This window comes from Salvelinus sp. IW2-2015, unplaced genomic scaffold (assembly GCF_002910315.2).
Source record: "Salvelinus sp. IW2-2015 unplaced genomic scaffold, ASM291031v2 Un_scaffold2832, whole genome shotgun sequence".
Taxonomy (NCBI): domain Eukaryota; kingdom Metazoa; phylum Chordata; class Actinopteri; order Salmoniformes; family Salmonidae; genus Salvelinus; species Salvelinus sp. IW2-2015.
Window position 1 is genome coordinate 101,895 of NW_019944132.1, and position 22,011 is coordinate 123,905.

The window sequence follows — 22,011 nt, forward strand, 5'->3', positions numbered from 1 at the left end:
CTTCGGTGGGGTTTAACGGCTGTAGGCATCTAATATGTTGCATTAATGCCCCCAACTGGACAATAGTATAAATCCATTATACTTTGTGATACCCCAAAGATATATACCAACATTTTTATAATAATACACCCTTCTGACTACCCAATTCTACTAATTTGACCCTATCTGCTCCTGCACCATGCCAACGGTCTGGGAGGACAGGACATCATCTCTCAACACACTCTCTAACTCTTCAGACGTCAAATCACGTACACCCAAATACTGCTGCTGCCAACAGAACATCTATTTTCTGTGATTGACATTCCATTTCTGAGGTACAGTTGATAACCATTGCTATGAACGCTAAGAAGCCCACCTTACTGAAGCATATATCACTCATTGGCCTATTCCTCTGTGCTGCCACAGATCTACTACTCACAGGCATGTAACTTTTTTTTGGTCCACAACATTTGTGCACAGGGCCTTTAATAGTCCTGTATTGGAGGATATATCCATCTGCAGCACCAGCGTGAGAAAAACTGTCAACTCATCTTTATCATAACCATGTCCATCAATACAAGGCTCAGGTTCCGAGATCCTCACCACACCTTCCACCTCACTTAAATCTCCCTCGTTCACTTCCATTTCAAATCAAATCAAATTTATTTATAAAGCCCTTCTTACATCAGCTGATGTCAAAAAGTGCTGTACAGAAACCCAGCCTAAAACCCCAAACAGCAAGCAATGCAGGTGTAGAAGCACGGTGGCTAAGAAAAACTCCCTAGAAAGGCCAGAACTTAGGAAGAAACCTAGAGAGGAACCAGGCTATGAGGGGTGGCCAGTCCTCTTCTGGCTGTCCCGGATGGAGATTATAACAGAACATGGCCAAGATGTTCAAATGTTCATAGATGACCAGCAGGGTCAAATAATAATAATCACAGTGGTTGTTGAGGATGCAACAAGTCAGCACCTCAGGAGTAAATGTCAGTAGGCTTTTCATAGCCGATCATTCAGAGTATCTCTACCGCTCCTGCTGTCTCCAGAGAGTTGAAAACAGCAGGTCTGGGACAGGTAGCACATCCGGTGAACAGGTCAGGGTTCCATAGCCGCAGGCAGAACAGTTGAAACTGGAACAGCAGCAAGGCCAGCATTTCACCTCCAGAACTCGGTCTGGTGGACAGCGCACTCTGTTTGTACTTGACCCCAGATTTCTTCTACACACCATCTTCATCAAATTCCAATTCAGCCTCTGCTTTCCTCATTCTCTTCGACCTCTTCTTCCTCTTTTTCCTCCTCCATTCCTCCTTCGAAATCCACCTTTCCGTGTCCCGTGTCGCCAATAGTTTTCTCTTCCTCGCTGGCTTGCTAGGCGGCGCCGGTGGCAATCGCCGATGTAGACCTCCATCTTCCATATGCTATCCATGTTCAACTCGAAAACGGTGTCTTCTACAGGCGCCGGACCAATTTTGAGAAGAAATTGAGGCAGATTGTCCACAACTCCCAACCAGCCTACTCTCTTTCGTAATTTCCTTTCAGAAGGACTCAACAGAACTGACCTGCCAGCGCTGTTCAGGGCTTAAATGCGCCCAGCGAAGCGACCAATGATTTGGGTAAAACAAATGCGGGGTGCGCTTTTACGTGTAGGAGCAAGTCATGACCAGAAGATGACCGCAGGGCGCGTAGGGATCGTCGGTCAAATGCCTAGGGAACGGCGGACAGACTCTGTGGCACTTATCGTATTAAATCGGCGACGGAGAGAGGAGGGGAACAAGTGCTGAACTGTCTTCTTAGCATACAGTTCTAGTTCGACACCAAAGGGAGAGTACGATAACCTAGTTGGCCACAGAACAGGAATTACGGTAAATTGTAGCTATATGCATTTTACTTTTGTGAAAGTTAGCCAACATGTTGTATTCGTTCATTTAGAATGAGAAGGGACTGTGTTTTTGTAGGACATAGAAATTTTATTTATCAGACGTTAGTCAATAGTAGTCAACAGGAGGACGCTCTTTCAGATTTAGTGGGGTATAGAACAGGAATAGTGCATGAAAGATGTAATGTGATGCAATGAAAATGAAACCTGTATCATCACCCTTTCTACACACGAAATGACATCATAATGTAATATGAATCTAGGGAAACGTTGATTTCTTTCTGCATTTTGAAAATTGTGAGTTGAAACTGATGAGTGGAGATGAGGGAGGAAGGAAGAAGAAGAGGGAGGGTTTTTATCATTCATATATTGTTGGCTGGCTCAAGGCCAGATAGTCTACTGGTGCAGTAGAGGTTGAATTTGTGCATCACAGGGTAAGAAGTATACTTCTGTGCTGGTCTGGTGCAGCTGCTTAGGCTTGATGTGTTTTCAGGTGTTTTAACCGTTCATCACTTGTAATGTATTGAAAAATGCTTCTGTTTTTTATGCTTGTTCTCTGGGAGGTGGTTGCTTACTGCAAACTGCCTGGTTTGGACTGGCCTCACCATTGTTTAACCTTTGCAAATGAGTAGCCGTTTCGTTTTTGGAAGGAGGAAACTCAAACAAACTATTTAAATGTTGAGTTATTTGATCTTTCCTGGAGGAAGTCAGACAGGTGAAACATAAATTCAAGATGGAGAGATATGGAAGAGATGGGAAGGTAAGCAAACACTATTAGGATCTGTCGATCATCTCTTTTCTCAGCATCTTCTCAATCTAGTTATTCTCCGTGCTTGACTTTGGACTGAAATAGGTCCGGTACTCATGTTTGGTGCTTGGTACTATTGTAATTTAGATGCAGGAACTCCACAATACTTTTTGAGCTCATATTCTAATAAAAGGTGCCGGAACTCAAGGCAAGGGTAGTAATTTTGGAGGTGCTCGGTACTGGACAGGCTCTGGGTGGGAGCTAGCTGCCGGCAAGTTAAGTACTGGTGCTTCTCCACAGAGTTACCTGATCTACATCATATGGATTTTTATTAATTTATTCATGTTGCTTTCTTTTTTGTTGTTGTTGCAATTAGTTTAAATGGTTTTCGCGTTCCACAGACAATACAATGCCAATGAATTACATCAACCATCTTGAACACATTGAGTTACTTACGGTGCACACTCAGTTGTGCAACAGTATTCTACTACTAACTCTTCTCCCTCCACCGTCTTTGTACATTATACAGTTAATTTATCTCTGGTGGACTATGTTGCATAAACAATGCCTGCATGCCACCAGGCAGCTGTTTCCTGGGAAGAGTAAGAGCAAGTGTTTTTCCTCCCTGTCGTTTGCTCCCTCCCTACCTTTAAATGAGTCAGTCCAGGAGACTGGTATTTGACGAGAAGGAGACGGTGGAACACTACTTTCTCCTCTCTGGCATGTTAGAAGAACAGGGGCTGGGGTGGAAGGGAATGTGGAGAGGGTAGAGAGGAAGAGAGAGAGAGAGAGGATAAGAGAGGAGGGGGGAATAGAGAAGGAGAAAGGGGAATTGGGCGGATGCTAACAGATACAGGTGGCGTGTGCTGAACTTGAGCGGGTCTGTTTTAATTCTCCGTGGCCTGTACCTGAATGTAGGGACTAAGGAGAGACAGACATGAAAATGAGGGAGAGAGAGTGTAATGTATTGTAAGCGGTGTGGGTTTAGAAAGTGATGTGTGAGGTGGAGAGAAACGCAGGTTCAATGAATAGAGGGAGCAATAGTAATAGGTGACAGAGGGATAGAGTTATAAGCCTTGTAAACAGTAGCTATGTGGAGATTATCCATTAGGCCTAGATTGGCCATCAGACACCAATGATTAACCCTTGACTCAGATCTCCGATACGTTGACTTAGCCAACACAAGGCTTTCGTTACTCTCTTGTCACTTACATAGAAGAGGCCGCCTAACAACACTGCTAACCTAGTCATGATTACACTCTTAACCACTCTAAAATACAGATGGATTGGATGCTTATTGTTACCAGATGCTTCTTCATATGGTTGRCTAMCTACAACATGGCTTGTCTTTTGAAACAGGTTGCACACTGTTGGTTGTCTTTCTCTTCTTTGTGGCTGTTAGGCAATGAGACTTTCCTACCAACCGTTGATGCGAAATTCTGAAACAGGAAAGGGCCTTCCCCAAACTGTTACCACAAAGTTGAAAGCATAGAGTCGTCTAGAATGTCATTGTATGCTGTAGTGTTAAGATTTCCCTTCTCTGGAACTAAGGGGCCTAGCTCGAATCATGAAAAACAGCCCCAGACCATTATTCGTCCTCCACCAAACTTTACAGTTGGCACTCTGCATTCAGGCAGGTAGCGTTCTCCTGGCATGCGCCAAACCCAGATTAATCCGTTGGACTGGCAGATGGTAAAGCATGATTCATCACTCCAGAGAACGTGTTTCCACTGCTCCAGAGTCCAATGGCTGCTAGCTTCACACCACTCCAGCTGACACTTGGCATTGCGCATGGTGATCTTAGGCTTGTGTGTGACTGCTCCGCCATGGACACCCATTTCATGAAGCTCCCAACAAACAGTTCTAGTGCTGAAATTGCTTCCAGAGGCAGTTTGGAACTCGGTAGTGAGTGTGGCAACCGAGGACAGACAATTTTTACATGCTAGGAGCTTCAGCACTCAGCGGTCCCGTTCTGTGAGCTTGTGTGGCCTACCACTTCGCGGCTGAGCCCTTGTTGCTCCTAGACGTTTCCATTTCACAATAACAGCACTTACAGTTGACAGCTCTAGTAGGGCAGAAATTTGACAAACTGACTTGTTGGAAAGGTGGCATCTTATGACGGTGCCACGTTGAATGTCACTGAGCTCTTCAGTAAGGCCATTCTACTGCCAATGTTTGTCTACAGAGATTGCATGGCGATGTGTTCGATTTTATACACCTGTCAGCAACGAGTGTGGCTGAAATAGCCAAATATACTAATTTGAAGGGGTGTCCACATACTTTTGTATATGTAGTGTATATTGACTAACAGCACTGATGGGAAATGAGAAATGTTACAAATAGGGAGGTTCAAGACTCTCGTAAGACATCACAGRAAAATGGAGGGATGTATTGCAAAAGGAAATAGCAAAACGGTATTATACTGGGAAAGAAGTGTTAGTCTGTGGACATTGGAGGGTTGGAGTTAAAATCAGAATGAATGGTGGATTGGCCACTGTGGGTGAAAATCCAGCACTTGCAGAAAGATGAAATGAGGAATAGAGAGACAGAGAATCAGATGGACAGATAATAGGATGAGAAACAGAAGGACTTCATTATACATCAGAAATCATTTTTCCGGTCATGTGACAAACACACACACACACACACACACAGCAGGCAGGCACACATTGACATAAATGCACATGTTGATATATGGTTTGTGTAAGACATGTTGTGCTTGTCAACAAGCTTTACAGGCTTTTTAGTATAGTACAGTATGTATGGTATACACACACTCAACCATGCTACTTGCTGTTTATTATCTATGAGTCACTTTACCCCAACCTACATGTACATATTACCTCGACTAACCTATACCCCCACACATTGACTCGGTACCGTTACCCCCTGTATATAGCCTTGTAACTGTTATTTTATTGTTGCTCTTTTATTTTTTACTTTAGTTTATTTAGTAAATCTTTTAACAYTTTTTTTTCTCTTAAAACTGCATTGTTGGTTAAGGGCTTGTAAGTAAGCATTTCACAGTAAGGTCTACACCTATTGTATTCAGCGCATGTGACAAATACATTTGATTAGACACACACATACTGTAGTATTATGTACTGTCACACACTGTGCTCCTTACTCACTCAGCCACTCCCTTATTTAGTCATGTTATGAACTGTGACGGTATTCAGTACGGTAAATGATGTGCTCACACGCTCTTTCTTGCTATCTTACTCAACTATCATGACACAAGGCGAGACCCAGATGCAGACGGTTGGAGTCTTACAGTGTTCCAAAGGGGTAGGCAAGAGAATGGTCGTGGACAGGCAAAAAGGTCAAAACCAGATCAGAGTCCAGGAGGTACAGAGTGGCAAACACGCTCATGGTCAAGGCAGGCAGAATGGTCAGGCAGGCGGGTACAAAGTCCAGAAACAGGCAAGGGTCAAAACCAGGAGGACTAGAAAAAGGAGAATAGCAAAAAGCAGGAGAACGGGAAAACCGCTGGTTGACTTGGAAAAACATACAAGACAAACTGGCACAGAGAGACAGGAAACACAGGGATAAATACACTGGGGAAAATCAGCGACACCTGGAGGGGGTGGAGACAATCACAAGGACAGGTGAAACAGATCAGGGCGTGACACTCAACATTAAAGCTGGAATCCTTAATGGTCAAACTGCCACGTCAGTTTGGGCTATCACAACAACAAAGAAGTTACTGGAAACAACGAACACTGTATTTTTTCCCTCAGACATCATTGCAGTGATAGAACAGCAGATTAGGTACTTAAATGTTTTTACCACGTTGGGCGATGCCCCTTTTTATTTATTTTTATTTAACTTTTATTTAACTAGAAAGTAAATTAAGAACAAATTCTTATTTATGATGACGGCCTACAAAAAGGCATAAGGCCTCCTGCAGGGTACAGGGGCTGGGATTCAAAATAAAAATGTCGGACAAAACATACATCACGACAAGAGAGACACCACAACACTACATAAAGAGAGACCTAAGACAACAACACAGCATAGCAGCAACACATGACAACACAGCATGGTAGAAACACAATATGTCAACCAGTCCGTACCTCTGGCGTCAGTCCAAACACACTCACCAGCCTGTCCTCTAGCCCGTACCTCTGGCAACAGTCAAAGCACACTCACCAGCCTGTCCTCCAGCCCATACCTCTGGCAACAGTCAAAGCACACTCACCAGCCTGTCCTCCAGCCCATACCTCTGGCAACAGTCAAAACACCCCCCAGCCTGTCCTCCAGCCCATACCTCTGGCAACAGTCAAAGCAAACACTCACCAGCCTGTCCTCCAGCCCTACCTCTGGAACAGTCAAAACACACTCCACAGCCTGTCCTCCAGCCTGTACTCAGGAGACAGTCAAACACACTCACCAGTCTGTCCTCCAGCCCGTACCTCGGAACACAGTCAAAAACACACTCACCAGCTGTCCTCCAGCCCGTACCTCTGGACGTACAGTAAACACACTCACCAGCCTGTCCTCCAGCTGTACCTCAGGAGACAGTCCAACACACTCACCAAGCCTGTCCTCTAGCCCGTACTCTAGAGACAGTCAAAACACACTCACCAGTCCTGTCCTCCAGCCCGTACCTCTAGAGACAGTCAAAAACACACTCACCAGTCTGTCCTCCAGCCCGTACCTCTAGAGACAGTCAAAACACACTCACGCAGCTGTCCTCCAGCCCGTACCTCTGAGACAGTCAAACACACACTCACCAGTCCGTCCTCTAGCCCGTACCTCTGGAGACAGTCAAAACACACTCACCAGCCTGTCCTCTAGCCCGTACCTCTGGAGACAGTCAAAACACACTCACCAGCCTGTCCTCAGCCCGTACCTCTGAGACAGTCAAAACACACTCACCAGCCGTCCTCTAGCCCGTACCTCTGAGACAGTCAAAAACACACTCACCAGCCTGTCCTCTCAGCCCGTACCTCTGGAGACAGTCAAAAACACACTCACCAGCCTGTCCTCCAGCCCGTACTCTGGAGACAGTCAAAACACACTCACCAGCTGTCCTCTAGCCCGTACCTCTGGAGCAGTCAAAACACACTCACCAGCTGTCCTCTAGCCCGTACCTCTGAGACAGTCAAAACACACTCACCAGCCTGTCCTCTAGCCCGTACCTCTGAGACAGTCAAAACACACCTCACCAGCCTGTCCTCCAGACCTACCTCTGGAGACAGTCAAAACACACTCACCAGCCTGTCCTCTAGCCCGTACCTCTGGAGACAGTCAAAACTTGGTGACTTACACAACATCTGTTTTACACAAACCTAAAAAGACTTACATCATCTCATGGGGATTATTATTTTGAAGGGGACCCTGTTTCACCGTCTTTACATATCTTACTTCACTTGTAGTAGGCCTATTCATTTAGTTTTCATATTGTTTTAGATGACTGGGTATTGTAATGTCACAAGGCCAGAGTGTCCTTCCTAGAGATATACAATATGCCTGATTAGTACTATCACAGAACATAACACTTTTATCAGTGTAATTTGGGTAACAAAACCCTTTGAAAATTTTATTCTTATGGCACCGGCGTCTGTGCTTTTAGTGTTAGCCCAGGTTACCTCCGTATGCAGTCATTCTGTGTCAGTTGGTCTTTGATTTGAAATATGTTCCAGAACAAGGCCTTTAAGTTCTGCCTCCTACACATACGGTACCAGTCAAAAGTTTGGACACACCTACTCATTCAGTTTTTTTATTTATTTGTACTATTTTGTACTATTTCATTTGTTCTATTTGTACTATAATCATAATCATTCACCTGGAATGAATTTCAATTAACAGGTGTGCCTTGGTAAAAGTTAATTCGTGGAATTTCTTTCCTTCTTAATGCGTTTGAGCCAATCAGTTGTGTTGTGACAAGGTAGTGGTGGTATCCAGAAGATAGCCTAGTTTGGTAAAAGTCCATATTATGGTAAGAACAGCTCAAATAAGCAAAGAGAAACAACAGTCCATCATTACTTTAAGACCTGAAGGTTAGTCAATCTGGAAAATTTCAAGAACTTTTAAAGTTTCTTCAAGTGCAGTCACAAAAACCATCAAGCGCTATGATGAAACTGGCTCTCATGATGACCGCCACAGGAAAGGAAGACCCAGAGATACCTCTGCTGAGGAGGATGAATTCATTAGAGTTAACTGCACCTCAGATTGCAGCCCAAATAAATGCTTCACAGAGTTCAAGTAACAGACACATCTCAACATCAACTGTTCAGAATAGACTGCGTGAATCAGGCCTTCATGGTTGAATTCCTGCAAAGAAACCACAACTAAAGGACACCAATAATAATAAGAGACTTGCTTGGGCCAAGAAACATGAGCAATGGACATTAGACCGGTGGAAATCTGTCCTTGGATCTGATGACTCCAAATTTGAGATTTTTTATTCCAACCGCTTGGTCTTTGTGAGACGCAGAGTAGGTGAACGAATGATCTCCGCATGTGTGGTTCCAACCTTGAAGTATGGAGGAGGAGGTTGGATGGTGTGGAGGTGCTTTGCTGGTGACACTGTCAGTGATTTATTTAGAATTCAAGGCAGACTTAACTAGCATGGCTACCACAGATTTCTGCAGCGATACGCCATCCCATCTGGTTTGAGCTTAGTTGGACAATGACCCAACACACCTCCAGGCTGTGTAAGGGCTATTTGACCAAGAAGGAGAGTGATGGAGTGCTGCATCAGATGACCTGGCCTCCACAATCACCCGACCTCAACCCAATTGAGATGGTTTGGGATGAGTAGGACCGCATAGTAAAGGAAAAGCAGCCAACAAGTGCTCGGCAAATGTGGGAACTCCTTCAAGACTGTTGGAAAAGCATTCCAGGTGAAGCTGGTTGAAAAAATGTCAAGAGTGTTCAAAGCTGTCATCGAGGCAAAGGGTGGCTACTTTGTAGAATCTAAAATCTAAAATAGATTTGTTTTTTTGGTTACTACATGATTCCATGTGTTATTTCATAGTTTTGATGTCTTCACTATTATTCTACAATGTAGAAAATAGCAAAAATGCTAACTTTTGTCCAAACTTTTGACTGGTACTGTATATTAGGACCGTTATGATTTTACGTTCCTGTACACACGTAGCCTATAGCTCATAACATTAAGACAAAGGAGATGATCGTGGACTACAAGAAAAGGAGGGCTGAGAATTCTCATCGATAGGGCTGTAGTGGAGCAGATTGAGAGCTTCAAGTTCCTTGGTGTCCACATCACCAACGAACTATCATGGTCCAAACACACCAAGACAGTCGTGAAGAGGGCACAATAACGCCTATTCCCCCTCAGGAGACTGAAAATATTTGGTATGGGTCCTCAGATCCTCAAAAAGTTATACAGCTGCACCATCAAAAGCATCCTGACTGGTTGCATCACTGCCTGGTATGGCAACTTCTCAGCCTCAGACCGCAAGGCACTACAGTGGATAGTGCGAACGGCCCAGTACATCACTGGGGCCAAGCTTCCTGCCATCCAGGACCTCTATGCCAGGCGGTGTCAGAGGAAGGACCTAAAAATGGTCAAAGACTCCAGCCACCCTAGTCATAGACTGTTCTCTCTGCTACAGCAAGGCAAGCGGTACCGGAGCGCCAAGTCTAGGTCCAAAAGGCTTCTTAACAGCTTCTACCCCCAAGCCATAAGACTGCTGAACAGCTAATCAAATGGCTATCCGGACTACTTGCATTGACCTCTACCTACATGTACATACTACCTCAATTATCTCAACTAACCTGTGCCCCCACACATTGACTCTGTACCGGTACCCTCTGTATATAGCCTCTCTACTGTTATTTTATTGTTGCTCTTTAATTATTCTTTTTTTTCTCTTTAAATTTGTATTTATTGTTTTATTTCTACATTTTTTACTTCAGTTTATTTGAGTAAATACTTTCTTAACACTTTATTGTTGGTTAAGGGCTTGTAAGTAAGCATTTCACTGTAAGGTTGTATTCGGCACATGTGACAAATACAATTTGATTTGAATTGAGTTGATTACAAGACTGTTTTCAATCTTCAAAACTAATTGTTTTATTTGTACCCATTGTGTTAAACTATGACAATTCTATTGCCTGACAGAAACAGTCTGGCCAGTCAAAGAACCAGAGTTACACATATCAGTACAAGAACAGACTGTTCAGTCCAGGACAATACAACACAAAGCACTCTGTCTTGGTGACACTGCTTTCACACTGTGATATAAAGGGAACTGACAAAATAAAGGAAACACCAACATAAAGTGTCTTAACAAGGCATTGGGTCACCTCAAGCCAGAACAGTTTCAATGAACCTTGGCATATATTCTACAAGTGTCTGGAGGTGACACCATTCTTCCACGAAAAAGTCCATAATTTGGTGTTTTGCTGATGGTGGAGAAAAACTCAGGCACCTCTCCAGAACCTCCCGTAAGTGTTCAATTGGATGGGGGTACTGTCATCCTGGAAGAGACCACTCCCATCAGGTTAGAAATGATTCACCGTAGGTTGAAGGTGATCACTCAGAAAGGCTGGGTATTTATTGGTGTTTACCTTGCTCTCTATGGGATTGAGTGGACCTAAACCATGCTAGGAAAATGCACCTCCACACCATAACAGAGCCGCCAGCCCAGAACCTTAATTTACTGAAGTGTTTCCTTTATTTTGGCAGTTACCAGTATGCCCACTGTTCCCTCATATCAATCTATCAATGTCCTGTGCAGGTTCACTGAGCCTGTGTGTGATAATGTAATTGATACTGCCATGCCGTGTTATTGTGTCATTTTGGTGAAATATGTAGATATTAAGTCTGGTGACGTGGTGGACAGAGACCATATGACATAATACTGCTCTCCTGAGAGGAAGCTCACTGTGTCTCCTGTAGCAGACATACAGACTAAACCAGGGGTTCTCAACTGATGCTACCTCGGAACCCAAATTGAACCAGGTTGTCTCAGTTGCGACCCAATATTTGCATCGCAAAAAAGAATCGGCAATATATAATCTATAACTTTTTTAATGCTATATTAAAGGTAAATGTATATGACAAGTATATCTTGTATATGACAAGAGAACAATATTCCCACCTCTTTCATTGTCATTAATTACATTTTGCACAAATTCTTGATGAAGAATGTTAATAAACTCACTGGCTTGAGACCATAAAATCAACCAAAATAGTGCTGCTAATCTGTATATTGATAATACTGTGATTGAAGAAAGTTAGGTTAGGAGATTAAATTATTTACAAATGTAAATTCAGTATAATTTCTACAGCCTACATCTGGTTTAAGTTGTTTAATTTTAGACTGGAGAATTTCTTCATTTAAAAAACCACCCGCAACCCACTCAGACACCCACAACCCAATCTCCCGTGACCCAAATTTGGGTCAGGACCCACCAGTTGAGAATCACTGGACTAAACAACACCCATTGATTGGTTATAATGAAAGTCTGTTATGTGGAGCCGCTGGATATTTGACATCACTGCCTTATGCTGTGTTTATGTAGGAAATTGATATATTAGTATCTGGTTCAAAGACGTATAAGGTTTTTCAAAGTAGCAAAAAAATTAAACAGCAATTACAAATTCCCTAAAAGGCTTTTTTATGTTCATTGGACAAATTCTAAAATCAAATTCTAAAATCGATGAAAATACCTTTAACTTCATCCTTTGAGATTAGTTTTTGTCTCCCTGAGTCAACAAAACAAAGTTATTGTATTTTAATATGAAATACTGGTGTTATACGGTATGACAATATTTTGTTATCCTGAATACACTGGAACAGAATAGGATTCGCAACCATTAAATGTTATTAGTAGTCTATTAATAGTAGGCTATACAATGATAACACTTAATCAAAGTTTAAAAGTTAAATTAACTCCCTCTCCCTTTCTCTCTCAAACATGCTTTGTTACTATTTCCTTGCTAATGTTAATAATAATCACTTAACTATAATTTGAGCCTGCGGCAACACTTTACGTTGCATTAAGTTACATTATTACACGATTATTACATGATAGTTAATGTTGTATTTATGCATTGTTACACTGTAACTGGTACATTTCTATTCAATGCAGGTACACAAATGCAATTTCAAGATACCTACACAAAATAGCTACATAAAATGCCCATCAAACTACTTCAATTCAAACTTGTATGGTCTTGATTTTTCATAAAGTGCCCCAAATATGAAGCAGCTATTAACTAATAGAAATCATAATCCATTTTTAATCCATAATTGTGTGTGTGTGTGTAATATTATATGAACTAATATAATCCATCAGTATTACCTTAACTGCAGTGCAATATAACATTAACTACAGTGTTGCTGACAGTAGCATGAAACCATGAAAACAATACCTTGCTTTTCTTCTGGCTAGTCTTTTCTCCCTAGCAACTGGGTCTGCGTTAATCTTTTGTCTGTGTCGTGCAGCCTTCTCCTTATTAGACAACGGCATCTACAGTATAAAGATAATGTGCCTTGAAAAAAACTTAAAATGCCGTAAAATAGTTTAAAATGATAATATTCAGTATTAATACAACAAGTAAATATGAATTAAATATGAATTCAATTAAATGATTCAATGTTGTAAACTAGTGAAAACATGGGGTAACAAAGCTACTGTCATTCAGAATAACGGGTGACATTGTGGTATAACATGAAACTTTTGTTGTGCTGAAGGACAAAAGCATGATACTGAAGGATGGATTTCATACATAAACATATTTAACAAGCAGTTCCTTAGCCACCTACAGTTGAAGTCAGAAGTTTACATGCACTTAGGATGGAGTCATTAAAACTAATTTTTCAACCACTCCACAAATTTATTGTTAACAAACTATAGTTTTGGCAAGTCGGTTAGGACATCTACTTTGTGCATGACACAAGTAAAATTTCCAACAATTGTTTACAGACAGATTATTTCACTTATAATTCACTGTATCACAATTCCAGTGGGTCAGAAGTTTGCATACGCTAAGTTGACTGTGCCTTTAAACAGCTTGGAAAATTCCAGAAAATTATGTCATGGCTTTAGAAGCTTCTGATAGGCTAATTGACATCATCCATCTGTACAAACAATAGTACACAAGTATAAACACAATGGGACCACGCAGCCATCATACCGCTCAGGAAGGAGACGCGTTCTGTCTCCTAGAGATGAACGTACTTTGGTGCGAAAAGTGCAAATCAATCGCAGAACAACAGCAAAGGACCTTGTGAAGATGCTGGAGGAAACAGGTACAAAAGTATCTATATCCACAGTAAAACGAGTCCTATATTGACCTAACCTGAAAGGCCGCTCAGCAAGGAGAAGCCACTGCTTCAAAACCGCAATAAATAAGCCAGACTACGGTTTGCAACTGCACATGGGGACAAAGATTGTACTTTTTGGAGAAATGCCCTCTGGTCTGATGAAACAAAAATAGAACTGTTTGGCCATAATGACCATCGTTATGTTTGGAGGAAAAAGAGGGATGCTTGCAAGCCGAAGAACACCATCCCAACCATGAAGCACGGGGGTGGCAGCATCATGTTATGGGGTGCTTTGCTGCAGGAGGGGCTGGTGCACTTCACAAAATAGATTGCATCATGAGGCAGGAAAATTAGATAGAACATTTTGTGGCTATATTGAAGCAACATCTCAAGACATCAGTCAGGGAGTTAAAGCTTGGTCGCAAATGAGGCCTTCCAAATGGACAATGACCCCAAGCATACTTCCAAAGTTGTGGCAAAATGGCTGAAGGACAACAAAGGTAGTGGAGTGGCCATCACAAAGCCCTGACCTCAATCCTATAGAAAATGTGTGGGCAGAACTTAAAAAGCGTGTGCGAGCAAGGAGGCCTACAAACCTGACTCATTTATACCAGCTCTGTCAGGAGGAATGGGCCAAAATTCAACTTATTGTGGGAAGCTTGTGGAAGGCTACCCAAAACGTTTGACCCAAGTTAAACAATTTAAAGGCAATGCTACCAAATACTAATTGAGTGTATGTAAACTTCTGACCCACTGGGAATGTGATGAAAGAAATAAAGCTGAAATAAATCATTCTCTCTACTATTATTCTGACATTTCACATTCTTAAAATAAAGTTGTGCTCCTAACTGACCTAAGACAGGGAATTTTTACTAGGATTAAATGTCAGGAATTGTGAGAAACTGAGTTTAAATGTATTTGGCTAAGGAGTATSTAAACTTCCGACTTCAACTGTATATAAAGTAATGACCTTGACCTATAAAGATTATCCTTACTTTTCATATTTAATATAGCTTTTTTATAAAATAGTAACATTAAAAGTATGTTTTCTGTGTTGTACTGAATGACATGCGTTTTTGGTACAAAGGTTACTAGAGGGTGAAAAGGTGAAATCATCAAATATTTCAGAGAGATTTACTCACCTCATCACATTGATAGAGGGTCTTTAATAGGTCTTCTTTGTGATGTCACACACTGTCACATGATTACCATCATGTGATATGCTTTAAAATTGCTTTTTACCTTTGTGATACTGAATGACATTGATGAAGGGCAAAAGTCCAGACAAAGGTTATTCAAGTTTTTAAATATTTTTTAGATACTGTATGTTGCCCATTATTCTATATATTGTTGCAAACACAAAAACAATTATGCCATGGGTGTTCATTTATATTTTTAGAATGTCATTAGAATTTTAACCCGGAAAGTTACACTGAAGGACATTTTGACACAACTCCCTTAATTTAATAGTTTGCAACACAAATATTTATGGGTCAAAAGAAGGGTAAGAGTTGAGTGATTTAATATTATATTTATACATATTTCTCTTTTTATGTTGAATGAATGGCCTTCGGACACCAAATGTAKARGTCTCGTCTTTGYCCCATCTATGTGTAATAGTGTGTGTCATAAAGAGTAGCCTACCTTTGTGTAATAATAACTGATACTGTCATGTCACTTTCCTATAGCCTACATTCTCTGTAATGTGATGTGGTATTTCAGATGAGTAGGTTTTGGTCCTTTAAAAGAGACCACATCAAACAGGGTTTCTTTCACTGGTCTGGCCCAGGGCTTTGTATAGCAGACTTTCATTATAACCAATCAGCTTGGTGCTGCTATGTTGCCCAGCTTTAAATTAAATAAATAAATACAAATATTTAACATTTATTTAACCAGGTAGGCCAGTTGAGAACAAGTTCTCATTTACAACTGTGACCTGGCCAAGATAAAGCAAAGCAGTGTGACAAAAACAACAACACAGAGTTACACATAAACANCCAGTTGAGAACAAGTTCTCATTTACAACTGTGACCTGGCCAAGATAAAGCAAAGCAGTGTGACAAAAACAACAACACAGAGTTACACATAAACAAACGTACAGTCAATAACACAATACAAAAATCTATGTACAGTGTGTGCAAATGTAGAAGAGTAGGGAGGTAAAGGAAATAAATAGAATTACAATTTACCATTAACACTGGAGTGATAGATGTGCAGATGATGATGTGCAAGTAGAGATACCGGGGTGTGAAAGAGCAAGAGGATAAATAACAATATGGGGATAAGGTAGTTGGGTGTACTATTTACAGATTGGCTGTATACAGGTACAGTGATCGGTAAGCTGCTCTGACAGCTGATGCTTAAAGTTAGAGAGGGAGATAGAAGTGATTTTTGCAATTTGTTCCAGTCATTGGCAGCAGAGAACTGGAAGGAAAGGCAGTCAAAGGAGGAATTGGCTTTGGGGGTGACCAGTGAGATATACCTGCTGGAGCGCGTGCTATGGGTGGGTGTTGCTATGGTGACCAGTGAGCTGAGATAAGGCGGGGCTTTACCTATCAAAAACGTATAGATGACCTGGGTTAGTGGGTTTGGCGATGAATATGTAGTGAGGGCCAGCCAACGGGAGCATACAGGTCACAGTAGTGGGTAGCATATGGTGACAAAACAGATGGCACTGTGATAGACTGCATCCAATTTGCTGAGAAGTGTTGGAGGCTATTTTGTAAATTACATCACCGAAGTCAAGGATCGGTAGGATAGTCAGTTTTACGAGGGTAATTGAGTGAAGGATGCTTTGTTGCGAAATAGGAAGCCYATTCTAGATGTAATTTTGGATTGGAGATGCTTAATGTCTGGAAGGACAACTGACTAGCATTCACCAAAAAGCCACAGCTAAAAAGAAAAAATCTTCATGCCAGAGGATTTCACTTGGTATTTGTTTAAGTAGTAGTTAGTATTAGRATATTAACGCATATTGGACTGGTATAACAGCCGAACCCCATACAATAGGCCTCAACAGTAGAATAAAGTAGCATAAATCCATAGTAGCATAGAGTCTCTATTCTTCTCACAGTTCATCCTCAAGACTCCGGGTCGATCAGGATTGTGAAAGATGGTTCCATTTCCACTGTTTTGTAACACTTAGGCTAGCGTGGCAGTGTAGACAGTGACAGCTTGTGAATGCTCAGAGAGAAAGCAGAAGAGAGGGAGAACAATCACAAACAGAATGGTTCATTGTGTATTTTCTACTGTCACTGGGAACAACAAGAGCTTTGTGGGCTAAGACACTGGCTATGACACTAGCTATGATGACAATGACAGAATTATTGTACACTACATCTCCATCCATATGCATTAGACCAGTGGATATCTAATTTCCTGTTTCTCTTCCTCCCTCTATCTCCTCCATCCCCAGAAGAAGAAGGGAGTGACCTGTTACCTCCTCTACTGCATCACTACAGCCGTCATCGGCTCCCTGCAGTTCGGATACAACACTGGAGTCATCAATGCCCCTGAGCAGGTGTGTGTGTGGTGTGGTGTGTGTGTGTGTGTGTGTGTGTGTGTGTGTGTGTGTGTGTGTGTGTGTGTGTGTGTGTGTGTGTGTGTGTGTGTGTGTTGTGTGTGTGTGTGTGTGTGTGTGTGTGTGTGTGTGTGTTGTGCAATACGGGAGTGGTCATAATGGTCATCATTATTAATGTATTATTTATTCAAAAGGATTAATACCTCCTTTTATTATCAACTTAGCGTTGTGTCATACTAGTCGGCGCGCGCGCACGCACACACACACACACACACACACACCACAACAAACACACACAACACACACACACACACACACACACACACACACACACACAACACACCACACACACACACACACACACACACAGAGTTGGATGGATGTGCTGTTGTTTTCAACTTTGTCTCCCTCTTGTGGACAGTCAGTGGCAGTACTCATGTGTATTGACTATAACAGTCAGGGCTGGAACGGTGCTGGAACAAATGCCTGCACCCTCTGTACATCTCCAGGACTAGGATTTTAGACCACTTGTCTAAATCCTCAGTGATATTCCCACCCTTTAACCTCTGAAGGTTCTAAGTCTGTCATCTCCACTGTCAGAAACTGCGACGGTTCTTCCAGAATGTGTCTATGGATCGTTATGGAGACCCCTTCTCCTCTGGGACTAAAACCATGGTTTGGAGCTTCGCTGTGGCCATCTTCAGTGTGGGGGCATGGTTGGGTCCTTGTCTGTGGGGGTCATGGTGGACAGGTTTGGGAGGTGGAGTTAAGGACTAATGATACAAAGAAATGCAGAATGTACAGTAAATGTGTGTGTGGAAGTGGTTTTGTATCTGTAATGACTTTTTAGTGTTTTTATTTATTTTATTTCCCAGCACCACAATGAGAGGTGTGCGGCATGTAAATATCTGCTCTCAAAGATGAACCAAGGCCCTTAGTCGATTCGATGCTGTAATGTTAATTGAGGCTGTAATTGTAATTGAGGTCTTACCTCCTAAACCTGGCCTACTCTCACCTCACTTCATCACTGTTTATTTAGCAGGCAATTCATGGTCTCTGGCAGGGCAGTGGACTAAATGGCTTCCCTCCATCTTTCTAACCACCACACATTTTTCCTCCTTTTCTTTCCCTTTTCTATCCCTCCTCTCTCTCTCTCTCTCTCTCTCTCTCTCTCTCTCTCTCTCTCTCCTCTCTCTCTCTCTCTCTCTCTCTCTCTCTCTCTCTCTCTCTCTCTTCTCTCTCTCTCTCTCTCTCTCTCTCTCTCTCTCTCTCTCTCTCTCTCTCTCTCTCTCTCTCTCTCTCTCTCTCTCTCTCTCTCTCTCTCTCTCTCTCTCTCTCTCTCTCTCTCTCTCTCTCTCTCTCTCTCTCTCTCTCTCTCTCTCTCTCTCTCTCTCTCTCTCTCTCTCTCTCTCTCTCTCTCTCTCTCTCTCTCTCTCTCTCTCTCTCTCTCTCTCTCTCTCTCTCTCTCTCTCTCTCTCTCTCCTCTCTCCCCAGGCGTAAGTCCATGCTCCTGGCCAACGTGCTGGCCCTTCTGGGTGGAACTCTGATGGGTCTGTCCAGCCTGTGTAGTCCTTTGAGATGGTCATCATTGGCAGGCTGGTCATTGGCGTGTTCTGTGGCCTGTGTAGCGGACTGACGCCCATGTACGTGGGAGAGCTGGCCCCCACGCACTCAGGGGGCCTTCGGCACCCTCCACCAGCTGGGAGTGGTCATTGGCATCCTGGTGGCACAGGTACCACAGAGAGGAGCAGGGCACTGGTTCACTTTCATTTAGGCTATTTTGTTTATTGTAATTAATTGAACTTAATGTTAATGAGGTTATGTTATTGATGCTGTTCATTCACTGAATGTAATTGACGATCTCCTTTTTCTGTACAATCAAGTCAGTTAAATCTGTTTTAGTTTGAGCATGACTTTTCTACTACCTTAAGCTTTAACCCTGGCCATCCTGTTGTCCCTCTCTCTGCTCTGTAGGTCTTTGGTCTGGAGTTTCTGCTGGGGTCAGACTCCCTGTGGCCCTCCTGCTGTCCCTGACGGCCATCCTGCTGTGGTGCAGAGCATCATGTTGCCTTCTGCCCAGAGAGCCCCCGCTACCTCCTCATCAGCCTCAACCAGGAGGAGGAGGCTCGCAAAGGTCAGGGAGAGGAGACATGTTACTGATCATATTACACATAGGAGATGTTACTGATCATTACACATAGGAGATGTTACTGATCAATTTACACATAGGAGATGTTACTGATCATATTACACATAGGAGTGTTTTACTGATCATATTACACATAGGAGATGTTACTGATATATTACACATAGGAGATGTTACTGATCATATTACACATAGGAGTGTTACTGATCATATTACACATAGGAGTGTTACTGATCATATTACACATAGGAGATGTTACTGATCATATTACACATAGGAGATGTTACTGATCATATTACACATAGGAGATGTTATTACGTCATATTACACATAGGAGATGTTACTGATCATATTACACATAGGAGATGTTACTGATCATATTACACATAGAGGTGTTACTGATCATATTACACATAGGAGGGTTACTGATCATTTACATAGGAGGTGTTACTGATCATATTACACATAGGAGGTTTACTGATCATTTACACATAGGAGATGTTACTGATCATATTACACATAGGAGATGTTACTGATCATATTACACATAGGAGATGTTACTGACTATCATATTACACATAGGAGATGTTACTGATCATATTACACATAGGAGATGTTACTGATCATATTACACATAGGAGATGTTACTGATCATATTACACATAGGAGATGTTACTGATCATATTACACATAGGAATGTTACTGATCATATTACACATAGGAGATGTTACTGATCATATTACACATAGGAGATGTTACTGATCATATTACACATAGGAGTGTTACTGATCATATTACACATAGGAGATGTTACTGATCATATTACACATAGGAGATGTTTACTGATCATATTACACATAGGAGATGTTACTGATCATATTACACATAGGAGGTGTTACTGATCATATTACACATAGGAAGGTGTTACATCATATTACACATAGGAGGTGTTACTGATCATTTACACATAGGAGTGTTCTGATCATTACAATAGAATCATCATATTACACATAGGAGATGTTACTGATCATATTACACATAGGAGATGTTACTGATCATATTACACATAGGAGATGTTACTGATCATATTACACATAGGAGATGTTACTGATCATATTACACATAGGAGATGTTACTGATCATATTACACATAGGAGATGTTACTGATCATATTACACATAGGAAGATGTTACTGATCATATTACACATAGGAGATGTTACTGATCATATTACACATAGGAGATGTTACTGATCATATTACACATAGGAGTGTTACTGATCATTTACACATAGGAGATGTTACTGATCATATTACACATAGGAGATGTTACTATCATATTACACATAGGAGGTGTTACTGATCATATTACACATAGGAGATGTTACTGATCATATTACACATAGGAGGTGTTACTGATCATATTACACATAGGAGATGTTACTGACCATATTACACATAGGAAGATGTTACTGATCATTTTACACATAGGAGATGTTACTGATCATATTACACATAGGAGATGTTATGTTACTGATCATATTTACACATAGGAGATGTTACTGATCATATTACAACATAGGAGGATGTTACTGATCATATTACACATAGGAGATGTTACTGATCATATTACACATAGGAGATGTTACTGATCATATTACACATAGGAGATGTTACTGATCATATTACACATAGGAGATGTTACTGACCATATTACACATAGGAGATGTTACTGATCATATTACACATAGGAGATGTTACTGATCATATTACACATAGGAGATGTTACTGACATATTACACATAGGAGATGTTCTGATCATTTACACATAGGAGATGTTACTGATCATATTACACATAGGAGATGTTCTGATCATATTACACATAGGAGATGTCACTGATCATATTACACATAGGAGATGTTACTGACCATATTACACATAGGAGATGTTACTGATCATATTACACATAGGAGATGTTACTGACCATATACACATAGGAGATGTTACTATGATCATATTACACATAGGAGATGTTACTGATCATATTACACATAGGAGATGTTACTGATCATATTACACATAGGAGATGTTACTGATCATATTACACATAGGAGATGTTACTGATCATATTACACATAGGAGATGTAACTGATCATTTTACAACATAGGAGGTGTTACTGATTTTTCGCATATTACACATAGGATATGTTATTGATCATATTAAATAAAGGAGATGTTACTGTTTATCATTAAACCTAGATATGTTACTGATCATATTAAACTAGATATGTTACTGATCATATTAAAACTAGGATATGTTACTGATCATATTAATAAAAGGAGATGTTACTGATCATATTACACATAAGATATGTTACTGATCATATTAAATAAAGGAGATGTTACTGATCATATTTAAATAAAGGAGATTGTTACTGATCATATTAAATAAAGGAGATGTTACTGATCATATTAAAATAAGGAGATGTTACTGATT

General features: G+C 41.2%; 2 pseudogenes; both read left to right on the forward strand.

The window, feature by feature from the left end:
* The window catches only part of LOC112074817 (solute carrier family 2, facilitated glucose transporter member 3-like), a 49,420-nt pseudogene that overhangs the window by 14,531 nt on the left and 12,878 nt on the right, over positions 1-22,011 (forward strand).
* Positions 19,881-22,011, forward strand: part of LOC139022638 (solute carrier family 2, facilitated glucose transporter member 3-like) — a 3,399-nt pseudogene continuing 1,268 nt past the window's right edge.